The sequence below is a fragment of the Coloeus monedula genome, assembly GCF_965178545.1.
Source record: "Coloeus monedula genome assembly, chromosome: 5".
Classification (NCBI taxonomy): domain Eukaryota; kingdom Metazoa; phylum Chordata; class Aves; order Passeriformes; family Corvidae; genus Coloeus; species Coloeus monedula.
In genome coordinates this window covers 72,542,952-72,555,835 of record NC_138785.1, presented here as the reverse complement: position 1 = coordinate 72,555,835, position 12,884 = coordinate 72,542,952, and the positions used below count along the sequence as shown (strand labels likewise).

General features: G+C 48.2%; 1 protein-coding gene across 2 annotated transcripts in view; it reads right to left on the bottom strand.

Annotated features, from left to right (window-relative positions):
• Positions 1-12,884, bottom strand: part of PTPRA (protein tyrosine phosphatase receptor type A) — a 114,331-nt gene that overhangs the window by 30,266 nt on the left and 71,181 nt on the right. The window contains exon 4 of one of the 2 annotated variants that reach the window (XM_082281390.1): positions 419-610. The exons of the other annotated variant lie outside the window; for it this stretch is intronic. The gene's annotated coding sequence lies outside the window, so the exon portion shown is untranslated. The remainder of the gene's footprint in view (positions 1-418; positions 611-12,884) is intronic. 2 annotated transcript variants of the gene reach the window in all.

Sequence of the window (12,884 nt, the reverse complement as noted above, 5' to 3'; positions counted from 1 at the left end):
ATTTCAGCTATGAAAAGGACTGGTTGCTTTTGATGCAGGAGTCAGGATGAAGGATGGCCATTATTCAGCATGACAACATCCCTACCTAGCAAGATGCCTCTCGGAGAGAGAGAGGACGGTGCGTGGGGAGGAGAAACAGGGCTTAAAATAAAAGAAACCCCCCCCCCCCAAAAAAAAAAAAAAAAAAAGCCCAGTGTTTGAGCTCAGCCCTTTCTGCAGGACCGGGATGAAGTCCCAGCTCCACACCAAGATTGAGCCGGGAGCGTTCAGGCACTGAGGGCTCGGAGCATCCTACTCAAAACAAAGGTGTCGGAGGGGATCACTCGCATGACAGCCTTAAAATCTCATTACAGAGGCTCAGCCCCAATTAAAACGCATGCGTTCGGTCATGCAGCTTAATCTCCGTGGTTGTGCTTACCCTGAAATCCACCCGGGACACCTGTAGGTGCGGGGAGCAGCCAGCCCGTCCCACGGAGCAGCCCCCGGGCTAAGAAAGTGCCGCGGAGCCGTGAAATCACCGCTTTACCTGCGGTAATTCTGCACCGCTGCTCAGTTCAGCCCTGTTGCCACAGTAACACTTGTGGTGTAGCCGAGATCACTGATTATGAAACTAGGAAAAAAAATCAGAGGCTGCTAATTAGGATATACTCCAGTTCTCCAAAAGCTCCATATTAATGACATTACGATTGCGAGCGCAGGGAAAACAGACGCCAGGAAGAATCACCTCGGTCAGCACCCGCGGCCAACAGCTGCTTTTTGGGGCTTTTCTTATAGGCAGGTCTTAAAAATCCAGCCTGAAAATTCCCTGTAAAATCGACTTGTTTTCCTCCTCTTTGAACAAACGTGCAAGACTCGGTGGAACAGTCTTTACTCTTTACATATATTTGCATGTATTAGACTGGGGGAAAAAAAAAAGGTTGAGGATGAGGTACAAATGGTGACAGCCGGAGCGGGGCCAGGGATGCATCCCCTGCATCTCTCATTAACTGTGTTTTTCTTTTCTCCAGAGAAACCAAAATCATGATTTTACCAGTGGCTGTGAGGGTTTATAAACAAGGTTTGCAAACGAGGGGAACTGGATTTGAAGCGTTTTCCTCCCTGACTTTTGTGAGTGCCAAAAGCATTGTGAGGCACGTCTTCTGCTGAAGGCTTCAAGCTGAAAAGTCTGACTGGAGCAGTTGTGCTGCCAGACACAACTGTTTTTCAGCACAATCCACAAATAAGACATCAGAGCGTGTTTCCAGGTGGAAGGAAAATTGCCTGACAGGTATTTCTGGAGCTGCAAGCCCAGAGAGATGCTGCCTTAAAAAGTCAGCTCACCAAAATGCCACGATTTTTCCATTTTCTTGGATGACCAATCCAGCGAGTGGATGAAATGGTGCTGAACATGTGGGGCCAGGGAAAACTGAGCCCATGGATTTTATAGAGTTTGAAGAGCTTCCTATCCTGGAAGTGTCCAGGTTGGATGGGGCTTGGAGCAACCTGGGCTAGTGGAAGGTGTCCCTGCCCATGGCCCAGGGTGGAACAAGATGGTCTTGAAGGTCCTGTCCAACCTGGCCTTGAGCACTTCTAGGATGGGGCAGCCACAGCTTCCCCGGGCAACCTGTGCCAGGGTTTTACCACTCTCATTGTAAAAAATGTTCCTTACATCCAGAACTTGGAGAAGAACTGGAGACACACATTTTTTTTCTCCTGCTTTGAGGCAGGAAAATAAGTGAGAATAATTTTTTTTCTCCAGCAGCATCACCTAAAGCCTTGAAAGCACAGTTCCCCCCCACTCACAACTGCATGAAGAAGCAATTTCTTCTCCCACTCACCAGCAATATTGGGGAAGTGTTAGATGGAGTGTTAATTACCTATAAATGTGATTTATGAGCTGGAAACAATACAAGACACCCACCAACCACCACATACGAGCAACTGGCCAAGCACGAGGGCACCCGGTCCTGGGCGGACTGGGATTGGCACATTGCAGATAACAAATTAATACAACCAGTGGGATTCAGCTGCCATTGATGGTTTAGTTGGAGGCATTATTTCCAACCTTTTAATAGGCTTATTTACAGGAATTAGTCCTTTAATTCCATGTGCTCGTGTATCCAGTGCAGTATAAGCCGGCTGGATGCGACCACAGAGAGAACATCTGCTTTTGTGAGCATTTAGGGAAATTATTGCCAATTACAGGGATGGCAGGTGAGGGCAGCTGGGGAGGGACAATCTGCCAGGAGGGATGAGGAGCACTGCTAGAAGCTGATGTGAGCAGGAAGTTCTCTGGGAACATAAATATCTCAGCAAAAAGGAGCTATTGCCCAGAGTGCCACCAAAATACCCTCAGCAAGGAAAGGATTTTCACGGCCTGTGGAGTTTTGGGGTGATCCCTGTTATCATTCACACTGTCAGCATTTTCAGCAGGTCAGTGTCCCAAATATTTCTTCTCATCAGCCCATGCTCCTGAAAACAGACCACACTCTGCTTGCCTCTAATGGTTCTATTTCCACCCTTTTTTTTTCTCTTTTCTTTTCTTTTCTTTTCTTTTCTTTTCTTTTCTTTTCTTTTCTTTTCTTTTCTTTTCTTTTCTTTTCTTTTCTTTTCTTTTCTTTTCTTTTCTTTTCTTTTCTTTTCTTTTCTTTTCTTTTCTTTTCTTTTCTTTTCTTTTCTTTCTTTTTTTCCCCATCTGTTTTCTACCAATTTTTCTAATCTGCCTTTTCTTCACCTGTTTTCCTTTCCATCTTCCATGCCCAAGAGGGGTGTCCTCGTTTAAGGCAAAGCGATGCTGTAGGCACAGGTCACGGAGCCAAACCAAGCTGGGCACCTTCTATCATTGCTACTGCTATAAACACATTATATAAAAATATATTTATGGATGTGACCAGAAGGTCAAGGGAGGAGATTCTGCCTCCAGTGCTGTGTCCAGCTCTGGGATCCCCAACAGCAGAAGGACGTGGAGCTGCTGGAGCAAATCCAGAGGAGGCCATGGAGATGCTCCAAGGGCTGGAGCCCCTCTGCTCTGGAGCCAGGCTGGGAGAGCTGGGGGTGCTCACCTGGAGAGGAGAAGGCTCCAGGGAGAGCTCAGAGCCCCTTGCAGAGCCTAAAGGGGATCCAGGAGAGCTGGAGAGGGACTGGGGACAAGGGATGGAGGGACAGGACACAGGGAATGGCTTCCCAATGCCAGAGGGCAGGGATAGATGGGATATTGGGAAGGAATTCTTCCTTGCGAGGGTGGGGAGGCCCTGCCACAGGGTGCCCAGAGAAGCTGTGGCTGCCCCTGGATCCCTGGAAGTGTCCAAGGCCAGGCTGGATGGGACTTGGAGCAACGTGGGATAGTGGAAGGTGTCCCTGCCCACAGCAGGGGGGTGGAACTGGATGAACTTTAAGGTTCCTTCCAACCCAAACCATTCTGTGGTTCGATGATTCTGTGATTATATATCTACAAATGTATTATAAACCTAATACAATAGAGCCACTACAAATTATATATATATTTTGCTATAAACCTACCATAAACCCAATATCACTGCAATAAACATATTTCCTGCTGACACAAGATTGTAAGAACCAGTCCTAAACACCACAGTGGGTTCAAACCCCTGCTGATACGGACACAAAACCTAATGTTCAGTAGTTCTGAAAAATATATAATTAAAATGCAGCTTCTTATCTTTGAAGTGATTAACCAACATCCTGGGATGACTGACTTTTAGCCCTCCCATGTTATTCACAATTCATCCTCTATTTTCATCTCCCCAACAAAAGGCTGAACTCAACTGTATTATTGTCAGCCTGGGCTTTTATCTCCAGCCTTCGAAGCGGCCAAGGCATGGGACAGAACAATGGCTCTCACAGGAGAACAAATACAATCTGAACAAAAATACCCTGTTGCTAAGGTCTAAACCAGCCTTTTTTTGGGCACAGCTGGGTAGCTGGGAATTCCAGAGAACCCTATATAAAAAAAAAAGGGAGAATTAGGACTCGGATAGGGAAGGTAACCTGACACTCAGCACTGCTGTGCTCTTCCCTCCAGGATGGCATTTAAAATAAGAGTATCACATAAAACCAACGGCCATGGTTGGGAGGAAAGCTGAAGTTGGAGGAGCAAGCCCAGAGGTCCATGGAGGTGTTGGCCCACACAGCCATAGTGCAGATGTTGGGCAGGTCCAGCTGGGACCTCCTCTCCAGAAAAGCCCTGGCCCCAACCACAATGATTTCTCTTGTGAAATCCACCCCAAAAGCATCTGCAGAGCAGCTGTGTGTGGTTTCTGCATCCTCAGCCAAGGGAGCAGCACCTGCTTCTGTTTTTGGGGTTCAGTAGAGAAATGGTCCTCTCCAGCAGCGTCTGGGCAAGGAACTGAGTCTGGCTGTGGTGTCCTCCCCACTAAACACAAGGGTTTCCAGCAGCAACGTGGATCTGGGGTCAGGAGTAACCCCAAGATCAGGAAAAGCACGACTGACAGCCCTGGCAAGGTGCTGCAGGGTGGGATATTGGGTGAGGGGACAGTAGAGCCTTGGTGGTCCACAGAGGCCACCAGCCTCCATGACCAGCCCACCATCCTCCCCCTCTAGATGGAGCTGCAGGAGAAGCCTGAGGTCCCTCCCTAAAGTGAAGGTGGATGCACCCCATCATCTCCAAGAACAGAATCACAGGATGATGGAATGGTTTGGGTTGGAAAGGACCTTAAAGACCATCCAGTTCCACACCCTGCCATAGGCAGGGACACCTCCCACTACCCCAGATTGCTCCAAGCCCCATCCAAGCTGGCCTTGGACACTTCCAGGGATCCAGGGGCAGCCACAGCTTCTCTGGGCACCCTGTGCCAGGGCCTCATCACCCTCACAGGGAAGAATTCCTTCTCAATATCCAACCCTGCCCTTTGTCAGTTTGCAGCCATTCCCCCTTGTCCTGTCACCTGCAGCTCAGTGCTAGAAAAGAGAACAAGTTCCTGAGGCAATTACATGAAAACCAGCAAATTACCAGTTTAATTATTTCTTCCTGCCACATACCAGTAAAATGCCCATCACGGCAAATCAAAAAATACAGAGCCTCCCAAAATAATGCTCCTGTCCTTTGGTGAGGCAGTTCTGTGCTGAAAACCTGCTCAAAAGCCTGGAAGAGCTGCTGTGCTCAGGGGCACCACGGCGGCAGCAGCTGCCGGAAGGAACAGCTTCTCTGAAGTGTTTGGAGATTGTGTTTGCACTGGGACCACAAATATTTTTGGACACACGTAGGCAACGGTGAAGAGATGAATCCTGGCCATTTCATGCACAAAACAAAACACAAAGAGGGAATTTCAAGTTTCCTTGATGACAGCAGAGACTGGATGCATGTAAAAGAGACAACAGAGTCAAGGTAACACTGGAATTCAGTTTTTATGACCCATTTTGCTTTTTCCCCCAATAAATGAGTTCTCCCTGAGCAACCATTAAACATCACCATTTGTCACTTAGATTTTAGTGATATGAAAATTAACATTAAGAGGCTACGACAGAGCTGAAATCCCCCTGCATTAGGCACCTAAGCCAAACAAAATTATGCTGAATTAAATTAATTTCAGTCCCATCCGGAAGGACAGAGCCCTCCACTCAGATTAAATCATTCCAACAGCAATGAAGACGCCAGCACCCGAGACATCCCCATCCTTGAAAGTCTTTGCTGTTCCTTTTAAAAGGCTTTGAAAAGCAGCTTTACTACAAAAACACCCATTTCCATCAGGCCCTGGATAGCAGCATAATACACAGAAGGCTCCTCAGTGTTGCTGTTAAATAAGAGACCCCCCAACCAGGCATTAAATGGTACAGGAGCTCCCACACAACAGAGAGGGCTTTCTGTGCCTGCACGGACACAACACAAAGTCTGTTGCTCGAGACCAGGATGGTGTTTGGCGGCGCAAGAGCCCGGCCTGACAAACTCATCTCGTTTTTACAGAGTCATGGCATGTTTGGGTTGGAGGGGCCTTAAAGACCATTCAGTTTCACCTCCCTGACATGGGCAGGGACACCTTCCACTAGGCCAAGTTGCTCCAAGCTGGTCTTGAACACTTCCAGGGATCCAGGGGCAGCCACAGCTTCTCTGGGCACCCTGTGCCAGGGCCTCACCATCCTCACAAGGAGAAATTCCTTCCCAATATCCCATCTAACCCTGCTCTCTGGCAGTGGGAAGCCATTCCCTGTGTCCTGTCCCTCCATCCCTTGTCCAAAGTCTCTCTCCAGCTCTCCTGGAGCCCCTTTAGGCCCTGGAAGGGGCTCTGAGCTCCCCCAGGATCCTTCCCTTCTCCAGGTGAACACCCCCAGCTCTCCCAACCTGGCTCCAGAGCAGAGGGGCTCCAGCCCTCAGAGCATCTCCATGGGCTCCTCCGGACTCACTCCAGCAGCTCCATTTCTTTCCTGTACTGAGGATCCCAGAGCTGGACACAGCACTGGAGGTGGAGCACCTTGGGAGCAGAGTAGAGAACAGAATCCCCTCACCTGACCTGCTGGCCACCCTTCTTTGGACACAGCCCAGGGTATAATTCTCTTCCTGGGCTGTGAGCTGGCTCATTTTTCATCCACCAACACCCCCAGATCCTTCTGGGCAGGGCTGCTTTCAATCCACTCATCCCTCAGTCTGTTCTGATCCTGGGAATGCCCCCATCCAGGCACAGGACCTTGCACTTGGCCTTGTTTAACCTCATGAGGATCACGAGGCCCCTCTTCCCCAGCCTGCCAAGGTCCCTCAGCATGGCATCCTGTCCCTCAAGTGAATCACCTGCACCTCTCAGCTTGGTGCCATCACTTTTGACTCCATGCCATGCACCCTGAGGCCATCCTGGCTCAAATCCTCCTTGTTGCCCTTAGTCCAAACCAAATCCAGTCCAATCCTTCAGTGGCACACATCCATCTCCGAGCTGTGCCCTGTCCCAAATCAGACACATTCCTGGATGATTATCTATGGGATTGGTTCATCCCAAATGGGTGATGTAGCACCCCAAGCCATCCTGTCCTTGTACAGCAATGGGGGGACACGAGTGCTCAGTTGAAGAACCCCTGCAATCCTTCCATAACCAAATGCAGGGATGTACCAAAGAGGAGGGAGAAAAGGAGATGTCATTTTGGGATGTGCACAAGGCTTAAAACCAAAATCCTACAGATGGAAAAGGGGCAACATCTAACAGACAAAGAAAGCAAAAGGGATGTTACAAGCAGTCAGTTCATTACAGGGTCATTTTTGGACACAGCAGTGCTGGGTTAATGGTTGGACTCAATGATCTGAGAGGTCTTTTCCAACCTAACTGAGTCTATGATTCTATTCCTACCTTAATAACACCCTCAGGTTGGGGCACCGTTCTCGAAGGAACCATCTCCAAACAATTTCAGAGATCTAGACGTGATTTCCAGAAGTGCCTTGACTTAAATATGAACCAACAAGCCTCTACTCCTCTGTGGAGTACTTTCCTCTACTCCTCTCCCCCACAGCTTTACAGGCATCCCATGGGTTCTGGGTGTGATTTGTCTGGCTTTAAAACCCACGTTCTCCAGATGTTATGGGATCTCTTCACACGCTCTGTACATCCCTGATGCTCTGATGTACAAATGCTTGTACAATTACACGTTCGGATGCTGACTGCTCCCCACCTCCCACTCTGGAAGCTGCAGGAAAAGCAGACCTGGAGTCTTCGGAAAAAAATGGTGCCATCTTCATCCTCAATTAATGAATTATCCCATCAGGAGCACAAGAAAGGGATTAGCTCTGAAGTGCCCCCTGGTTGCTTTGCTGAAGGAAAGCCCCATATCTCCACCACCACTTTGCAGAGGATGGCAATGAAGACAAAGGATTCTTGAGTGGAATTCTGACCCCCCTCCCAGCTCCAAAGCAGTCAAGATGACAGGTACAGCTCAGCCTCTAAAGCAGGTTTTGCACTATTGGAAAAGACTGGAAAGAGAGAGCACAGGGCAAAGCAGAGCAGTATCTGCTCTCTCCAGGTGGCCTTTCCTGGCAGCAGAAGGGCATTTCAGGTGTGGGATACTCTTAAATCACCTGGAGGAACCAGTTATTCATGGCAGATGCTAAGATAGTTATTAAGAGTCCAGGAAGGAACATCAACAGTGAGATACTTTTGATCCTTGCTGGTGTGGACTGGAATTAAAATTAATGAGTTTGAAATGAATGGCCACTCATCCCAACTCACACCCCAACACATCTCTGGCTGTGACATTAAGGTAGAGACAGAATGAATCCAACACCATCTTCCCCCTGACCTATTTGGGCACAGAGATAAGACCCCCAAAAATACCTCACAATATCCAGCCTGGTGGCACTGCCATAGGCTGGTTTTTATCCCCACCACTGATTTTCCCCCTGCTCCAGAGGACACTCCGAGGGACAGGAGAAGCTGTAGCATCTCTGAAAGCTGCTTTAGTACAAAGGGAAGGACCTGGAGGGAAGGGAAGGAAGGTTTCAGATTTGGTTGAAGGATGCAGCTGTTGCTGAGCAGCTTTAACTCCTCTCATCCCAGATTAGCTCCTCGGAACTCGCCAGGAACTTTCCAGCTGTTTCACTTGCTGGAACGATGCCACATTTGTGTGTCAGACTAAACATCTGTGCTTTTAAGCCCGGGATTTTCAGATCAGATCTATGTGTTTGGAGGGGGAAAATAACAACACAAACTGTCTGTTAGGGGAGTTCCATTGAACAGAGCCACCATTATTTCTTCCTCCCCATCCCCCACATGACCCCTCCTCTTCTCCCTCCACAGGCAAAGCGGTTCAACAGATTTCAGGAAAATGCAGAGAAAAACAATATTGTACATTTTCTGTGGTCAGTCTTTTCCTGTTAAGTCAGAGAGGAGCTACCAGAAACACAGCCTGCAGTTGGCATCTTCTCCTCCTGCTTCACTGCTTCAGGGGAGCACCCAACCTGGGATCTGGGGTTTGAGCTGGGTATCCCGGTATGAACTGGGAAAGGGTGCTGGTTTACCCCATGGGTGTGTGCAGTCATGTGTTTCCATTCCTGCTCTTACAGGGCACCCGCTGGAAGAGATGACAGGATCCCTCCAGTTTTTGGCTTTTGGTGCTCCATGAGCTCCACATCATCCCCTTTCCCACCCTCCCAGCTCTCCATCAGCCCTCACTACTGGAGCAGCCTTTGGCCCCTGCTGACACCCATCCCCACCCTCACTTGAAGACAGGAGTTAAGTACTTCTGTGTTGACAGCTGGCTCTAAAGTATCTCAGATGGTCAGTACAGCTGTGGGGACCATGATCTGCGCTTCTGGTCTGATCCCCCACTGGAGGGGCACCCCATATTCCACCATCAGCATCATCTCATGCCTCAGCATCTTTGTTCTCTCCCCTCACCTCCCTCGCAGGGAAGAATTTCTTCCCAATATCCATCTAAACCTGTCCCTGCCACCAAGCACCACCCCAGGCTTTTCCCTGTGTCCCACAAGACCCTCACGGCCCAACATTATTTTTGTTTGGGGCTTTTGCTTCTTTTCCATTTCAAAAGACCTGAGATATTACAAGAGCTGGCACATGGAACACCAAAATTGGGGGTTTAACAGCCTGGCGGGTAAAAACCATGAGTCACAAAGCATAGGAGCACTCAGGGACATCAAATTGCACAAGCCCTGCAGTAAAAGGAGGACTCGGTGGGGCAGGAGAAGGGAAATCTGGCGCCTCTTGTTCACACCCAGTGGGTCCCTGGAGCAAAGTGCTCCCAGGACCACACCTGTGGCACAAGGATCTGCTCACCTGCCATGAGCCAGGGAGCCAGCCTGGAAGCAGGTGACAAGCTGGGCAGCCAAGGACAGCGATGTGTCCCAGATCTTTGCCATCATCTCCATCCTTCCTCGCTGTACAGGAACTTTGGGATCAGGGAGCCAGATATTGTTTCAGCATGACAGAGTAGCAGCATCAGGTTTTTGTGTGTGTCTCACTGTGCACCCACCTCCCCTCTCCCAGCCCAAGGGAGCTGCCACTCAGGCTCTTTCCACCCTTTTTATAGAGGAAATCAGTGTCAGGATCAAAGGAGGCTCCTGGGTGAGAGGCTGATGCGAAAGGGCAGGAACTGGAGAGGTGACAGCGAGGAGACGGGGGCTGAGCGAAGTGAGGAGCTGCTCCTCTGTGCTGCAGCCTCCAGCCATGGAACCTCAGTGGCAGCTGAGTAGCAGAGGGAGGAGAGAGAAGAACACCTGTGTTCAGGTTGATGAAAATACTGGGGGACCACATGAAAAGAGACAGCTCCTGCTTCTGCTGCTCCTGAGTGTCGCTGCTCTGGGCCATCCTCAGATGACCCCAGGTTTTACTGGGAGAGGAAAATTTGATTTCAAGTCTTACCCTGGAAGTCCTTTGGTTGCACTAGATGGAAGAAGCTCTCTTGGGAAGTGAAGCACAGAGGTCTCAATTCCCTGCTGAACCAAGCCCTGGCATTCCCACAGAACAGACAAACAGAAGTGACCTTTTTCCTTCCTCTTTCCCAGCAAAATGAGAAGCATCTCCAACATCTGGCTATCCCGTGCCTACCAGGACATCTGTGGTTTGGGTGGAAGAACAACTTAAGGTTTCCATACAACCCCTCACTCTCCCCACACATCCATCCGTCTCCCATGTGGTTTGGGAGCAAAATCCACGTTAAGGGAGAGAGAAGTGGATTTTTAGTTTTTTTTTTAATGGATCCTTTGCAGTGCTCTGATCCTAAGTGCTCTTAGCAGCTCTGGGAGGACAGATCCCAGCCTGCTGCATGTTCCTCTACTGAGGGAGAGAGGAAGCCTCTCAGAGATCTGCATCACCTGCTCATGGATGTTCAAAGCCTTCTGTTCATCTTGAACCATGTCACCCCAGCTCTTTTCAAGGTCGACTCCTTGTGAAAATCAGTTAAAGGCAGGGCCAGGCTGCATTTACCTTGGCACCTGATTGCCTTCCAGAGTCCTCCCATTTCCTCCCTGAGCAATTAATTAATAGCTTGTCAGTGGGGAGAGGAGGAATAAGGCACTTCACCCCATTTTTCCCAAGTCTTTTGCCACTGTGGCCGAACCCTTGACCATGCCTAACACCTGCAGTTTGTCAGAGTATTGCAAAATAATACTATTTTATTGCTAGCTAAATATTATATTTTTATATATGATTAGCATAGCAAAATAATACTATTCTATTGACAGAAGCTATCAATAAAAACCCTGAGATCCTTTTTTTGGGATGCTACAGGGATTAAGCTGCTTCCAAAGACAAGATGCAAGGTCACCCAGAAGTGCTGGAGCTGATAAACAGCCCCATGACTGCTTTATAATCTGTGCCAAACAAACCAAGCATATCAGAATAATGTTCAGAAAGGTGAAACACCTGTTATATATAATTTCCAATGTTCCTGCTGAGGAAAAAAAACCCAAATTCCTCCTTGCTGCTGTGGCAGAAAGCGTCCATTCCAGGCTCCATGAACTCTCCATCCCAAACGCAGCACACCGAAACGCCGCTGTGTCCAACTGACCCATTTTTTCCCTTTACAAACTGGGTGAATAGGGACAAAACCATCTTATTTTCATTGAGAAAACATAATTCCCTCTAAGCAAGGTGCGATCCCGGCCTCGCTCTCCCGACGGCGAGTCCCCTCCTGACCTATTTACGGAAGTGCTGCAGCGAGGATTTCGGCGTGATCCGCCGCGTAAAAGCCTAAAATTACACTGCCCTACAAAGAGCTGGGATAAATTGACCCCTCTAAGCAAACGGGTTGCCAGGCTTTTATCTTCCCCCCATTGTTGGCTGACGCTGGAGCGGAATAATGAGACGATGCGGGGCTCTACGGGGCACGATTGGAAAACTCTGCCTTAGCAACTCAATTGTGTCCCTGATGCCTGTGCTGGCTTTTATACACAGCTACTGGTTTGGAAAGCTGCTTCTGATTTCACACTCACTCAATAAAGCTGCATTTATGATGTTCATCCGCTTATTTTTGCCTGGTGTTATGGTAAAGGGAATAAATTATTGGGTTTGGGGTTGGGAAGGAGAAGTGACTTTAAAAAAAGGCTGGTGGGGAATTGCTCTGGTTGCATTTTCGTGCCCTTCATCGAGTCTAGACATGAAAGTCTCAGGACACAGATGATTTCCGCCTCTCTGCAGAGGTTGTGCCATGGTATTAAAAAAAGGGGGATGAAGGGAACAATAAGCATCAAGATGTGTCTAAAATTAGAGGTTTTCAAAACAATCTGAGTTTACAATATCCCCAGTACAATAAAAGCCAAGAGCGAGCGGGCCAATTATTTAAAAACTGCAGGATAAAAGGAAACCTTGATCAAAACTGTTATCAGGGGAACAAATCTATCTTTATTGTGTTGCAGTTTCGCTGCTGACTGAAATAACTTTTCTAAAATTGCCATTATGCTGCTAAGAATTAGCTAAATAGAAACAACACAGCAAAATCCCACTGCCTTGCCCAAACAATCAACATGACAGCAGCCCACAGCTCCTCCCTATTTTCTGCCAAGGTTTAAATTCCAGTTTGGTTTTCCCTTTATGCACCTTTGCTCATCACACAGAAGATGGATGAGTTGATTTCCATGTGATCTTCAGTTAAATTTGCATTTTGAGTCTCAAGTGGTAGCAAAGCTGCAGTTCCAGGACTTTAAGTGAATGAGTAAATTAAGAGGAAAACACCAAAATTGAGTTTGCTTTGGTGTTGTTATTAGTTTTAATATTAATCTTAAACAAGGAGCAAAATTGATACAACAGCAGTGCCAGAAATATCTTCCTTCTTCTGCCAGGGGAGATGAAAATGTCCTTTAAAATACTGGGGGGAAATAATATTTACAAATCACTGCTGAGAGGAGGGATGCAAAACCGGCAGGGGATCGGAGATTATGCAGCATCCAACTTCTGCTGTCCCTGACCACTGGGAGAATTCAGAAAGAATTAAGAGTTGTC